Source organism: Pteropus vampyrus, unplaced genomic scaffold (genome assembly GCF_000151845.1).
Source record: "Pteropus vampyrus isolate Shadow unplaced genomic scaffold, Pvam_2.0 Scaffold143, whole genome shotgun sequence".
Taxonomy (NCBI): domain Eukaryota; kingdom Metazoa; phylum Chordata; class Mammalia; order Chiroptera; family Pteropodidae; genus Pteropus; species Pteropus vampyrus.
The window spans coordinates 1,050,135-1,060,837 of NW_011888924.1; the positions used below are offsets into that span (position 1 = coordinate 1,050,135).

Here is a 10,703-nt window from a genome sequence, read left to right on the forward strand (position 1 = left end):
ACGAATTGTTTACATTTTACCTCATGTGCTTTATCATTTTATATCTGTGTATACACACACACACACACACACACACACACACACACACACACACACATACAATTTTCTGAACCCTTTGTGAGAGACAGCAATGCCTCTTTATCCCTAAAAATTTTAGTATATATTTCCTTAAAACAAAGACCATCTTTCATAACTGTGCACTCTAACCCAAAATCAGAAAATGTAATTTATATTAACACAATATTATCTAAATCAGAAAATGTAATTTACATTAACACAATATTATCTAATGCACAGTCTACAGTCAAGTTTTATCAATTATCACAACAGCATTGATAGCTATTTTTTCCCAGTCTAGGATCCAATTCAGGATTATGCACTGTCTTTAACTGTCATATCAACTATATTTTCTTTAGTCTGGAACCATCTTTCTTTGTGTTTAACCTTGACGTTTCTGAAGAGTAAAGCCAGTTATTAAATGACCCTCAGTTTAGATTTGTCTGATGCTTCCTTATGATTAGACTTCTTAGATTTTGGCAAGAATGATGTTGTATCCTTTTTTATTCCATCTTATTAGGAGGATGTTGGTTTGTTCCAATATTGCCAATGTAAGGTTTGATAGCTTGGTTATGAATATCAAGTTATTATAAGGATAATATTAGAAAGTTTCTCTACTGCCATCCCTTTCAAAAAATAGCAGTATCTCTTCTCTGGAAACTCCTCCCTTGACACCATTTCCACCTTGCCCTCTAGAGCATGATCCATGATAAATCATCAATAGAGAATACAGAAACAATCTTACTAGTATAGTATCCAAAGACAATACAGGATACAAGATATAATTATATAGGTATATACATAAATATATATGTGTGCACCTATATACACATACATATATGTATATAAGACAGTAAATAGCCTTAATTTAGCTTAACGCAAAAGGCTGGTATTAAGACTAAATAAATATAATAATTCTAACTTGTTTGACCTCCAAGTAACTCCAAATGACAATTACATTTTCTTTACCTGGGCTCAGAACACACACTCCTGATTTCAAACTTAAGACACACGGAGATCCACTTCAGGTTATAGTGGAGAAACTAGCTCTGAACTCACCTCTCACTGTTACAACCATAAAAAGGGATAAAATACAGGTGGTAACTGTTCTCAGGTATTAGAAAATAGGCGGTTGCAATACCGTCATCCTCATAACCTGAGCCCCACGATTGTTCTGGCTCCCTGAATAGGAAGAACCGTCCAGGTAGAGCACTGCTGCCCTTCTGAACTGAGAAGGCAAAGATCAGGGTTCAGGGCAGCTAAAGAAGCTGGAATCTTAAGCACAGGGCAATAGAGAAATGGGACTGCCCAGCAGGACCCTCTTCCAGTCCGGACTCATGGGCCGCATGTGTGTACACTAGGTAAGTAACAAAGCATGGCTACTACAAGGTAGGAAATTTAACAGATACTACAGGTTAAACAGTGCTGGGAGATACTGAAGGCCCAGTCAGCCAGAGTGGAGACATCTTCTTAATAACTTATATATACCTGCGCATCCAGATGAAACACCAGGAAGACCACACAGGCCTACTCTAAACCTGCCTAGCAAAGCCTAAAAACAAGCCTTATTAAGAGACAGAGTTTGTAGATTTGATCCCGCCATGTTGGAAGAGCTTGGGAAATGTCTTTGACTTTCCACAGATTTGCCTTAATAGAATGGAAAACCAAGTCTACACGAGTTAAAGATAACTGGCCAATAATGTATTATTTCATTTATATTCCATTTATCCTTTTTCTAAACAATTTCAGAAACTAATTCTCTCAAGTCTTCAAATCTTGCTTCATTTTTCCCTGTTTTTCTAATTTTGGTCAATATCTCTGACCAATAACGAATACAGAACATTAAAAATCAACATACATATACCACATAACATATTTAAGATAACTTTTCTGTGGGGAAAAAAAAGAGATAACTATACAATCTATATTATTTGGGGATAGAAAGAGTATATTTAATACCGACAGTCACATGAAGTGGCTACAAACATCGTAGGCAATAATTTACATATGTACACTATTACCTTAAACTTTAAAATGATAAAGTCTCTGGGACCAATATAAAAATTAGAAAAAAAGATTATATATTAAGTCATTATTAGCCATTAACACCAAGAATTAAATTATCTATAGAATTAGCAGGAATTTGGGACAAAAGAAAACTTTTGAAAGGGTAAGAGGAAATCGGGTGATGTATATAGTAACAGAAACTTAACAGAGAGTGAGACAGAGATACAAATAGAAAGATAGAAAACATGGTATTAGCCACTTAAAGGCAAAAATTCTTAATCGATTAGAGATGCTATTACAATAAAGACAAACCATAACAACACAAACCAGCTTCTCTAAATACAAGAAAGCAATAGTAGCACTAGTAGTAGCAATACTAAGTAATAAGTAGTAAGTAGTAGTACTAAGTAATAATATAGGAAGTAGCAGTGATAGCAAGTAGTAGTATAGTTAACAGTAGTAATAACAGTAGTATAGTAAGTAGTTGTAGTAGGTAGTAGTGATAGTAAGCAACACTATAGTTAGTAGTAGTAGTAAGTCATAGTACAGTAAGTAGTAGTGGTAGCAGTAGTGGTAATAGTAAGTAGCAGTACAGTTAGTAGCAGTAAGCAGTAGTATAGTAAGTAGTAGTAGCAGCAGCAGTAACAGTTACTGCTGAAATAGTAGCAAGATCAGTAGCAGCAGCAGCAAGGAGTAGGAAGAAAAAATTACAGAAGAAAAATGAATATCTGATCGATTACACGTGACACGCTGAGCCCTGTTCCTAGAAATTCACAGGCACTATTTCATGTAGCAGTCCTCACAGCCACCTTCAGAAGCGGGTACCTTTACTATCTCCATTCCACAGATAATAAAACCAAAACACAAAGAGGTCCTTGCTCAAAGCCAGGAAGGTACAAAGCCTGGATTCACACTTAGGAGTCTGGGTCCAGCTGAAAAATGAAAGCCAAATATCGCTGAGCAGCTTTTAAATATGAGGGTTCACCTATTTGAACCAACTTAATATGTTAAAAGAACTCAAATGAAGAAAAGACTACGCTTTCTAAAAAATAATCTTATGGGTTTCACAAGGAATGCTAGCCTAAGACAGAAAACCTGGTACAACTGAGGAGGGGAGAAGGGACAGGCAGACAGACTGACAACCATAAATCATTACAGTATTTTAAAATATACTGTGGTTCAACTTTTATTCCCTAAAGACCTCTTTTAATTTTTTAAATTAATTAAGGGCTCCTACTTTTTTCAGAGCCATTAGGACTTTATACATTGCTTGAAGCCACATTTTACTGCAGTGATATTTAATAGATTTTTTTAAATCCCAATTAAGAGTTACCAGCAGAATTTGCTGTCTAAAAATTTCAGCTCTCGCCATAAAGTATAATTCCTTTTTTCTTATTTTTAACTAAAAACTTTTCAGTATTCCATACTTTCTACTTCCACTTCTTTCTTCATCTCCACAATTTGTCTTTGTCCTTTTTAAAACTGCGTTCTCAAAAGTCACGGTGTGACATCATTTTCATTTTTCATCCAAAGGTCCTCTGATCACAAATTATAAGGGCAAATCTCATGCCCTTGTCTCCAGCAATCTGCACGGCGACTATCTCCCTTCTCTCCTGGGCTCCTGTGGCAGTGCGCAATTCTGGTTCTCCGCTCACCCTGGGAAAGGTGTCTGTCTCCTTTGCATCGCCAGCTCTCTGCGACTCCCTGCAGACGGCATTCCCTCCAATGGAGTCCCACAGTCATCTTCACTGTGCTCCAACATTTGCCCTTGGTGATTTAGCTCTAACCTCCCACGGAGATGAATCGAAGAGCTCTACCTGCAGCCTCACATCCTTTCTGGTTCCAACCACCTGCTACACAGCTCCAGTCGGACTGGACATCCTCTAGTATATTAAATCCAATGTTCAGTAAAATAACAAGATCTACTACGTGCCATCTAGCTCCTTATCTTTGACCCCACCTTTTCCCTTACCCTCAACATCCAGTGAGTCACCAAGTCCCATTCCAGCACGCAGCCCTCGTCTGTCACCACTTAGCAGAGTCCCTAATTCACCTGCACCTCGACTGCTAACAGTCTCTTTCTTCACTGGTGACTCCTCAGGGCCATCTTCCTCCCTACGGACCTGAGACTCTACGGCCTACTTACTGTTCTAAAGCATAGCTGTGAAAATGTCATTCTCTGGTCAAACTTCGGCAGCTCCCCGGCCCTGGCTTGGCAGCTACACACATTGCTGACAGCCACAATCTCTTCCTTTTCCTTGCCATACACGCCAGCCCAGTGGTCTGCAAGCGCCAGCTAAGCGCGCACTCTGGTTTCCCGCTTCCATGTCTTCTCACACACGATTCAACCCCTGGCTCGAATGTCACTTCTTCCACGAAGTCTTCATGGAGCTCCTCAGATAAAAGTAATGTCTCCTTCCTCAGTGTACCTCCGAACACTGATTCAATATCTCCCTACAGTTAGTTTGCATGTACTTTCTTCTTCCCTGGAACTGAACTATAAGTTCTAAAGGACTTTCTCATAAATTGGTTGAATAAAATAATTAAACTTTGTATCGCAGTTCTTTCCCTTTGTACTATACAGATGTACATATGTCCATATCTGTTAAAATTATGTTTTAAAATTTAGGCAAATTGGACATGGTTCCATAGTATAGCGGTTAGCACATCTGCTTTACATGCAGAAGGTCGTGGGTTCACACCCCAGTGGAGCCACAGTCCATGGTCTACGGCCATGCCACCCTGAACAAGCCTGATGTCTGATCTTGGAAGCTAAGCAGGGTCGGGCCTGGTTAGTACTTGGATGGGAGGCTATCTAGGAAGACCAGGTGCTGTAGGCACAAATAATAATAATAATAATAATAAAATAAATAAAATAAAATTTAGACAAACGAATAACACCCTAAATCATGGAACCTTCGATGCCAGGCTAAGGCAGAGGGAGCTAAGAAATAAAAGCGGAAGAAAAGCGAGAGCTCTCATATTCCATTTCTAAAATCAGCCATTGTTCAACTTGTCCTCTATCAAGCCTCTAACATTAAAGAGGTTTGTTGGAACTGAAATACCCCCCTAGGCCATTTGCCCCCATTAAAAACATTTGATGGTGAGAATCAGTTGGGATAACTGGAAAGAGGAAAGCCTGGCTTCATGTGACCAAGTCCCCAGGCAATAAGACCAGAAGATCCACTCAATTACTTAAACCACCCCAGGGCTAAACCACCCACTTCGAGAAAAAGAGGTAGACAGCCATCAAGAGAAAGGGACGACTCCACAGAAACGAAAGGCATGTATGACAAGCCAGCTATGGGTAACCTACTGCTAAAGCAAAGAACTGAAACCGGATAGCTTCACTTTCTAGAGGGCATTCCCCATAGGCTATTTTTAAGAGAATTTCTGAAATTTCTACTTAGAAACACCTTAAGAAATTTTATTTACAAAGTCCACCGGGCCCCATTTTCTCTGAAGTATGCACTTCAAAGAATAGCTCTGAGGTTGGACATTCCTGCCAAATGAATAGAGCTGATGACTGCGCTCACTCAGTATAAAAGTATTTCCTCGTGTTTAAAAATAGCCTACCTACAGGGTAACTAGTTAAATTTTAGGACAATTACCAATGTCATTTTACTCAACTGAATATGCACGAACTTTAAGGTTTGTTTTTTTTTTAAAGGAATACTTACCAATCTATCCAGTAAGGTGTTCAACATTCACTCCCACAGAACGCATTTCTTATTCAAATGCTACTTTTTATTCTTAGCAGTTTTGCCTGTGTAAATTGTATGTAACATTTGATGCTGAAATGAGCAGAATACCAAAATAGCATAATAACCATTTATGGGTTTGTAAGAAAAAAATGTATTAAAGTTATTTAGACAGGCATCATTTATACATTTTAACATACCAAGAAACTCCTTTTAATGTTATTTCAAAGTTTTAACATTGAGCAACTATCTCTTATCATGTCAAAAGGAACAAAATGTACAAAAAAGCAAGATATATTTTGATGTGGAGAATAACTACAAATTTTTACTTTACTATACTTTTGATAAAGTATAAAATGTAGCCATTGTAATTTTACTGAACATTTGTTTGCCTTTATTTGCCGTATCCACGTAGCAATGAAATTGTGAGGCATAAAAGGTCTAACATTACTGATGTCAACCATCCGTACTGTCCAGGAGTTTCCAAAGCATTATCGGCATCACAATCAAATGATGTATTTGCTTAGTCACTCTCTCTACAGCTCAATAACCATCAGAGCAAACTGCAGAAATGATTCATGAAATAATCATCCCTCTAGTTACTCAGACATTTAATTGTTATAATCATGTTTTTAGAGAATTCTGTTAGTTACTAATCAGAGGAAATTATCATGTTAGTAATTAAGATTCTTCCTGATTAATACCTCCAGTATATTCTACTCTCAAAGTGTTAATTTGTATTATTTCATAATGCCAATTGTTATTCATTGTGCTTATTTATAAACATAGTACAAAAATAAAAACAAGGCATCTATCTCTCTTGTTATCTTATCCCTCAGGCTTAGAGATGTATAGACTTTTCCTAAACAACAGTTTCCAATCTCCTTAGAACTCTTCACATTAAGGGAAGAAGTGATATTTAAACATACACAGTGCATGCTAGTATTTTTTTTCTAATTTTTAAAATGTGTTATACATCCTATACAAACACCATATAAAACATAAACATAATTAGATTATATAGAGTCTTTATTTTGTTTAGTTTCTCTGCACTTGTTGGTATTCATTTCCCTTTTTATTTAAATATCTCCCTCTCGTCCCTATTTCTTTCCATATCAACACCTGCACAGGGTATTTCATGATAACAACCTAGTATATTTTCATATTTTCTGCTATGCTTACAGAATCATATACAAGTATGAGCAAGAATGCATATAGTATGAGGTTTTGTGGCACACTACTAGTGTCCCCAGATAGCTATTTCCCTCTTCTTTTTTAGGGGGCCCCATAGCTACCACCAAATATGAATGGGGTACATGGCTGTACCACAGGATGCTGCACGTGACCATGTGACTAGGTATTTGAGTCAAGAGGGATGATATAGGACAGAAATGATTCAGGCAACTTTGATTGGACATCTTTAAAAATAAAGTGGCTTTCTCTCCATGCTCTTTCTGAAGGGCGGCACTTAAAGATAAGGTTCTAGAGAACAGTTGACATCCTAGACCCAGAGACTGAAGTCACATGCTGAGGACGGTAGAGCTTCCCTACGAGCCTGAGTCCCCAGGGACATCACTGAGCAGAGCATTTCCTAAACACCCTGGATTGTTATAGGAGAGTTTAAAAAATTAGCTTCTTATTATCACTATACCCTTAGCAATACCTATATATTTTTATGATGACTGTTCCACATGCAAAACAAAAAAATATTTTCTGCATCTTGCTTTTCTCTCATGAACTCTCAAAATTTACCTGTTATAGATTTTATTCATTCTTTTTAATTGCTATCAAGTATTGCTTAATGAGAAAACAAAATTTGTTCAACATTCCCCTTAACGAATATTCTCTTTATTTTCAATCTTTTTCCACTAAAAATAAAGCCCAAAAAACATTCTCATACATGTACCCTACACACTAGAGCTTTGATTTCTATGAGATGGGAGTCTCAGAAGACATATGGATGAGTCAATGGTGGGTATATCTGAACAGATTTTGCCTTCTATTAAAGGTAGCTTCATGTCTACGGCCATGCCACCCTGAACGTGCCCAATCTCATCTGATCTCAGAAGCTAAGCAGGGTCAGACCTGGTTAGTACTTGGATGGGAGACCACCCAGGAATACCAGGTGCTGTAGGCGTAAAAAATAAATAAGTAAATAAAAAAAATAAAAATAAAGGTAGATTCACATTTCCACCAGAAAAGTAGATGTCTTCTTACTACTCTAATTTGCATTTCCCTGAAAACTACTGTGTTCTAGCCCCTTTTCAAGTGTTTTTGGGCCATATGAATATGTTTTTCTGTGAACTCTTTCGCAATTTGATCCATATTTTTTCTGTCAATCAATAAGACCTCCTGGTATGCATTAACACACAGTTTGTCCCAAATATTTTCCCCAAATCTATTATTTTTATATTGATCCCGTTTGCTATATATTTTACTATAAAAATCTTTTATTGCACTTTAGTTAAATATTTATTTTATAGGTTCTGAGTTTGAGAAAGTTTTGGAGTTAGAAAGGTCCTGCAATTCCTAGATTTTTTCTGCAAGATTTTTGTATTGTTTTGGAACTTTTTGATTGGGTATTTGTAAGTTAAATTTTTAGTACCTCCAGAATTCACTTGTTTGTTTTTTTAAAGGATGAAGATCCAATTTTATTTTCTTCCAGATAAATGAAAGGTTATACCAGCATCATTTATTAAATGTCTTTTTTCAATGTATTGATGATAAACTTGGTTATGAAATTTTTATTTTTACTGGGATTCCACTTTTTTTTCTTGGAATGTCCTTTTGGCTTTGGTGTCAGGATCGCTCTCATAAAGTGAATTGAAAAGCATTACCTTTTCCTCTACTAGCTCGAAGAATCTGTATAATATTGGAATTAGTTCTTCCTTAAATGTTCCCTTACATAAATAAATACGTAGTTGTAAAGTGAAGGAGTATTTTAGTACTCTTTTCAAATAATTGTAGCTATTCTTTTTAAATAAACAAACACTGACAAGTGCTAGATTTTTTAAGTTGCTTACACTGTGAAATCTGAAACTTTTCATATTCTGTCACAGTAAGTTCTATTGGTCTACCTTGAACTTGGAATGAGTCTTTTACCCAGGCGTGATTTGATAACATCATGTATCACTCATTTAGAAAATATAAGTTTGGCGAGTTATACAGATTTCCAAACATTGACAATTTCATCATACAATATTAAAACTTCACATTGGTTAATATCACCACCAATCTTATTAGAAAAGTCTTAGTATTAGAAAGTTCTAAAGCTCACAGTGATTGACACATTTTCCAAAATTCTAATTTTAATTAAAAGGTCCAATTTCTTCTTTAGTATCATTATCGGTTGTTTTGTATTTTGTGCATTTTTAACAAAATGTCTGCCAAATATCTGAGTCTGAAGAACCAGTGTGTCAGTCAGCCATTCTTTCAAATAAAAACAATATTCCACAAAAAAAAGCAGCTATGGCAGCTCATAACTGAAAGAATCAAAGTGTTTCGCTCTGGGCAGTCACCGTGCTCTGATGGGCAGCATAAGCTCTTTATGCATAGTTCCAGTTCATCACTCAGATAGCTAAAAGATGCACATTTAAGGTACAAGATTTTTTCAAAATTAACAATTTTATTGCTAATTTCATCAAGGACATTCTTAAGTAAAATGTGATTTTTTTTCCCTGTGAGCATGTGGCAGTGAAGAATATAACGACCACCAGTACAATTCAGTGCCACTGCCTTGATTTGGACCAAGATATAGTTTTACTCGGCACTGTCTTTGCTACACCAATGCAAATATCAGTACAGTAAAAAAAATAACAACATTTAAATATTATTACAAAAACAATTTTGACCTCACTGACCTCATGAGTCTTAGGGACCACGGGGTCCATGGACCACACTTTGAGAACCACTACTCCAAAGAAACTCTTGCACATGTGTGTCAGGATACATGTATCAGATTGCTCATAGGATTATTGTTTGTAAAAGCCAAAAATCAGAATAGATTCATCAACAAAATAGCAAGAAATTGTGGCAGATTCATTTAACAGAAAGCGATGCAAATGAACCTACTGTAACTATATGGCATATCAAGGGTGAATATCACCAACATACTATTAGAAGCAAGACACAAAAGACTACATAAAGTTTAGTTCCATTTATATGAAGCTCAAAATCTACTAAAATAAAAATATTTTCATTTTTAAGGATAGAGGCATCGGTGGTAAAATCGACTTTAGAAACAAAGGAGGGAAATTATCACCAGAAAAGTCAGGATAGCAGTTACTGGTAGGAAAGATGGAAGAGAGTTACAACTGGGAAGGGCCAAACGGCAGCTTCTGGGATACTGGCAATGATCTAATCTTTGTCAGGGTGTTGTTTACAATGGCATTTCTTTGTACGATTATTACAATTTGTGACACTGTGGGTATATGAATGCTATATTCATAAGTAATGTTTTTAAATATCAGTTCTTTCATTTATTATGTCAATGACTACGGATTTCATTATCTTGGATTTGTTTAATTCTACATTTAACTAGCAGATTCACAAAGGGGAAAAATGTTTAATTGGCATTAAATGTAAGAAAGAAGCAATATCCATTTTTAGGCAATAGGTGGGAACGTTCAACACGGGTGGAGGTGAGGTTCAAGGGAAAACTATTTTATTTCACAAAAGAGCAATTTCTACCATCTGCTCTCTGAAAATTGATGGTTACTCTGAAAACTGATCCCCCCTCATTGTATTGTCTCTTCTTTCATTTTCAGTGACAACAGTTTTCCAAATGTCTTTATGTCGGACATCTTTTTAAGAATACAAAATTTTTAAAAAAGCCATTGCTTGATGATGCTCACTGTCACACAGTCCTGTGATGTGGATATCACAGGAAATGTGTTAGCAATTACAAAGGCAAACAAGTCCGAGCCTGTTTGTGAATGA

At 36.3% G+C, this 10,703-nt stretch overlaps 1 protein-coding gene and 2 pseudogenes across 1 annotated transcript in view; 2 read left to right on the top strand and 1 right to left on the bottom strand.

The window, feature by feature from the left end:
* The window catches only part of CEP112 (centrosomal protein 112), a 350,208-nt gene that overhangs the window by 289,906 nt on the left and 49,599 nt on the right, over positions 1-10,703 (bottom strand). The window lies entirely within an intron of this gene.
* On the top strand, positions 4,789-4,904 carry LOC111744927 (annotated as a pseudogene).
* On the top strand, positions 7,784-7,902 carry LOC111744907 (annotated as a pseudogene).